Source organism: Pinus tabuliformis, chromosome 5_2 (genome assembly GCF_031772625.1).
Source record: "Pinus tabuliformis cultivar Carrire ecotype Pingquan chromosome 5_2, CPIR1, whole genome shotgun sequence".
Taxonomy (NCBI): Eukaryota; Viridiplantae; Streptophyta; class Pinopsida; order Pinales; family Pinaceae; genus Pinus; species Pinus tabuliformis.
This window is the reverse complement of record NC_142306.1, coordinates 314,306,979-314,312,133: the sequence shown is the minus strand read 5'-3', so window position 1 is coordinate 314,312,133 and position 5,155 is coordinate 314,306,979.

Here is a 5,155-nt window from a genome sequence, read left to right as displayed (position 1 = left end):
TTTTCTTAGCCTTGTGGGCATACCGTACCTTAGTTAAAGCATCTACAAGCTTTACTCATTTTCACCTATTTTATGGGGTTGAAGTCGTAATCCCTATTAAGTGTGAGATCCATACCTTATGCATGACCATCGAGCTTCTCCCAAACACTTCACTATTAGAGAAAACGATCATCCAGTTGGAATACATTGACAAATGTAGATAGGAATCCCTCCAACACAATAAAGCCCATAAAAATAGGACTAAAGCCTCCTTCGATCGCAATTTCACCCCTCGTCGATTTAATGAAAGGGATCTATTACTTTGGTACGTTGTCAACAAGGAAGCATTGGGACTTGGAAAGTTTGAAACCTTGTGGAAAGGACCCTAAATTGTTTAGCATTGGCTCTTAAAAGGTGTCTACATGTTAGCAAATTTTTATGGGACTTTTCTCAAAGACCCCATCAATGGGCTCTATCTCAAAAAATTCCATCCATAACCATAATATTGGCCTTATGATGTAGCTATGTACCATGATTTATTTTTATGATCACCTCATCATCGATGTGCTCTAAACTGTACTCTCATCATGTGTTGTAGATGGATCATTCGACAACTTATCACCATGGTTTCACTGGCGATGCTTCTCGATGGTCCCAAAATCTTGCCAACCACTGAAAATCAAGAAAAATACAACATTTTCATAGGCCTTTTGGTTAATTCCACCCGGTTACTTATCAATCATCTGCATATGTTCCGTGATTTATGGCATTTCATATCATATTTGAGAAAAAACTTCAACGCTCGTGACCCTTGTCTTATTTGAAAATACCTTCATACATAACAATTAACATGTGTTTTTTATCATATCACATGTTCACATATGCCAAGTAGTCAAAATCATGTTGTTTATTGCATTGATAATCAAATCCTAGACTGGTAAGCATTACATACAAGTTATCATCGAGACATATCAAGCACATAGAAATGAACCATAATATCAATAAAATGAAAATACATCAAATGTATATATGCATCATATATAAAGACACATCACGAGAGTCGAAAAAAATATATCTCATATATATAATAATAATAAAAAAATTATGTACATCAACCGACCATCACCAAAAAAATGAATCATCTAACAAAAACACGGGGAGAATCCTCATAATGCGTGGTTCCCTTGGTACACCAGGTAAATTTTAAAGTTCGGAGCTCATTGCCTCCCTCACAACCTACTATAGACCCTCCTGCCTCCCCCCACCCTAGCCCTAAAGTGGGTTGCATCTTGGCTACCACAACTACCACCAGCTGGAGAATTAGGTGTTTCTATCTATTAGGTGTCATCGTACTCTCAATGACATCCTCTCCTAACATCTCCCATCCTGCCTTAGACAACCCTAGGCACATCAACCACTAGTGCACATCCAACTCCCTCTGCTCAATAGCCTTTGCAGACTTTGGGTCTCAACCTGTAGACCTGCTACCTCCCCTTGAGGTACTAATCGAGTCACAAAGTGTACATCCACTTGTACAGTCAATTCTAGGTTAGTACGGTGAATATAAAACACCTTCCTCGTAAGCTTCCATCTGCCAATCATAAAGTGTAGGAAGTCCTCCTGCAATCTCAAATGGGGGTTCTAAAGGAACTTTCGCAATCCCCATCCAACTAGAGTGGCTTTTTCCTGAGCATCATTAGTTACTACATCTTAAAGATCCATCCATTCCCTCTCTCTCCATAGCACCATCATGTAGGTGAGACCACCATAAGGTCAGTAAAAGAAGAAAAAATAAAAAATAAGGCCCGAACACTAAATTTTAAAATTTTGTGTCCCACGCAACTATTTCTCAAAAAATCTTGTGGGCCTCATATTTTTTCCATTAAAAAATGCATGGGTACCCTATTCTTGTGTCTTAAAAAGTCATGGTCCTGTTGTGACTATTGTCCCTTATCTTCTGAGCCCCCCCCGCAGAGGGTCATGCACTTATTTACCTCATAGTCACACCATGATCACAATTGTTTATTCTTCAGTCACAATGACATTGTGGCTATTTATCCCTCATCCACGTGGCCTCACATGATTGTTAGGCCATCGCCCGCAAGGGTTTGGAATTTTTTCCTAAACAAAGTTGTATAAGATACTCTGTACAACCTGCCTACCCTACAACTATTGAATTGGAAAAGGGGTTTTTACAATGAATAACTGTTGTAGGGAAAAGTATCCGACTCGGATGACCCTATCCCACTCTAAGGGTGACAGTTCCTTAGCAACAACTGTAAAACAAACTACTTAAGGTTTACTTCTTTATGAAAGCAAAAGAGAATGGAGAAAGCACTAACCGTTGCCTTGCGCTTAATGTCGAATCCAAACTCTTCTCTTTGGCCGCTTGCTCCTAGCTCTTTGTTCTTCTGCTCGCCCAGCTACGATGAGATCCTGCAAAATAACAAAGAAGGAAACTACAAGAGGCATGCAATCATAACTGGTTCATGGATTAGTGTAAACCAAACATGCAATCATCACAATACATAATTGAAACAAGAGCACATAGAAGAACCTCAATAGCTTTTATTAATGAAGAAATAAAGGTTTTGAGAGTATTACAACCATTGAAGGCTCCAACCCAGCAACATCTCCCAGCAGAAAGAATTTCTCTTCTTCACCTCTCTCAAACAATCACCCAATAACCCAATAGTGAAACCAACAGCATATCATTACTTTGCACAAAATTCCAGCCTCCTGAGCTCATAGGAGAGAGCTCAATATATAGATGAATTGAGAAAGGATGAGTCAGCTTGCAACTGATGTGTAGCTGCCTTGTGTCCTCTCTCTCTTCAGTTAATCTTTAGTTGATCTTCAGTTCTTGAGTCCACTTGGAGAACTTTGCTTCCACTTGGAGAAACAGAGCCTCTGACTCATCACAAGGCGAAATACCTGATCCAAGTGTCATTTTTGGAAGATTCCAAAGCAATGACTCACTGTGCCACTTGTCCCTTTTCGCTCAGTGCAGGTGGCCTTTGTCCCACTTGCTTTGCAACGCAGGTACACCATGGAGCAACTGAGTTTCAGCGCAGAAACCTAGTGGAGCACCTGCTTTGATTTCAGGATTGCTTGTTTTTGAGTGTTTTCAGGTGGAGAACTGATCTGAGAGCTGTTGGTTTGCTGACCTTGTTCCTCTAGGGGTAGGAACATCATGTTTAGGGAACTTTGGATCCCTTGGATTATTGACAATTCATGCTTGTTGCTGTAAGGCACAAAATTGTCTATAACAGATGCCCCCTAAAGTATGAGGTCGTTTATTGGGTGAAATGCTTTATTGAGAGGATCCGAAGTTCATTCAATCTGCTGAGAAGTGTCCTGTAATAAGATACAATACAATACATTATTTTTCATACATTTTTCATGATCTAGCTGAGGCAGGCATTCCCATGCTCAGCTTTATAAATACATTTTGGTACATAGAACAGACGATCGTCTGATTGTAGACTGATAATTCTCTGCTGAAATTATCATCCTTTGAGAAGGATGATCATCTGCTGTAATGGTGTACATATCAAATGTCTTTATGTCCTGAATATATATCGCAGCCCGGATGGATGAAACTAGATCCGGGGTCTTCAATCTCTTCCGATCTTCACTCGATGTACAAGTCGATCCATGTGAGAATTTCTTGAAGTCGAACATGGAAAGACATCGCTTGATTACCGGTCAATGATGTAAACCGTTAACAAGCGCGAGAGGAGTCACCGATAAGGATGATGACCCTCAAGGTACGACAGTACAATCCACATGGTGGGAATAAAAGACTTGGCGTCGACCACCATGCAAAATCTTCTGGTCGAAGGTCATTGATGTATACCTGTCGCCGGAAGTGAGAAACTTGCCATTGAGGCATGCAAGCTTCAAAGTACTGAGGGGGGTGTTCCTAGATCAACTCCTTGGATAATGAGCTGATGTCGACAAGGAGCGATCCGTCAAAGGAGGGCCTTAATGAATCCCACATCAGTGACACGGAACGGAGCTAGTGATTGTGATGAGGTGAAAACAAACTGTGATGTATGATTCAGGGTGGCGGTCATGAAGTGGATGAAGGATAATGTATGGCAGTGGGTGGAACATGGTTGACTCTTTACAGAACCACATCTCTTGAACATATAATGACACTGATGTGATGGATTGGTAGCATTACCCCAATTGTGGATGGTGTGGCGAAGACCATGGTTATGAGACCGGTGAATGAAACAACCCAACCCGATGTGATACGGAGGACAAAGTGTCATGTTCAAGAGCGACTTGCTACCATTAATGCTGTGAGGTTCTCCCAATTTTTCCCCAGTCATTGCTGACCAGTACCTCTTTATTTTTGTCAAGCTTGAGGAGGATAACATATGCTTGTTCTATAACCTGCCCTTCGGGCAAGCCCATCGCTATGTTTTAACGAGCCTAGCGATAGGGAAACTCGTTCTCGTCTAAAGACAAGTTTGTCGCTATTTAATCATTTTAACGAGTCTAACGACAAAGAAAACTCGGTCCTTTTCATTTTTAGAGAGTCTGAAAAGGTACGAAAAGTTAACTCCAAAATTCCTTTTTCGTCTTTTAATCCCTTAAGTCCGAAAAAGTATAAAACAATACAGAAGGGATAAATTTTCGATTTCTTTAACGAGCCGAACAAAACAAGCGCTCGATCTTTTTGTGTAATAATCCCTCAGGTCCAAAAAGATTAAAATCTAGAGGAGGGATAGCTCTTCTTGTCCTTTAACGAGCTGGAAGGCCAAAACTCGGCAAACTTTTCATATTTTACGAGTCAGTGAAAAGAGCTCAAAGAAGACTCGTCTTTTGAGGAATGAGTGATGAACAGGGATAGCAGCAGATTCCAGGTACAGGTTGGAATTCTCCAATCACGGCAGTGTCACAAGGATGGCTAAGTGAAATAACTCTTCGCAGCTGTTCCTCAAAATGGGTAAACAAACATATGGAGGTGAACGATTGGCCAAATGAACGGATGGAGGTGATGGCATATAAACACGACCAAGGGCTTTTAATATGGCTTTCAAAGGTTACATTTCTCGAGGTTGTTTACCGGTTCATTTTTTCTGGATGAGCTTGAACTGTAGGGAAAGATTGCTCACAACTTGTGTTTATTTTTTAACGAGCATGAACTCTGTACAAAACTGCT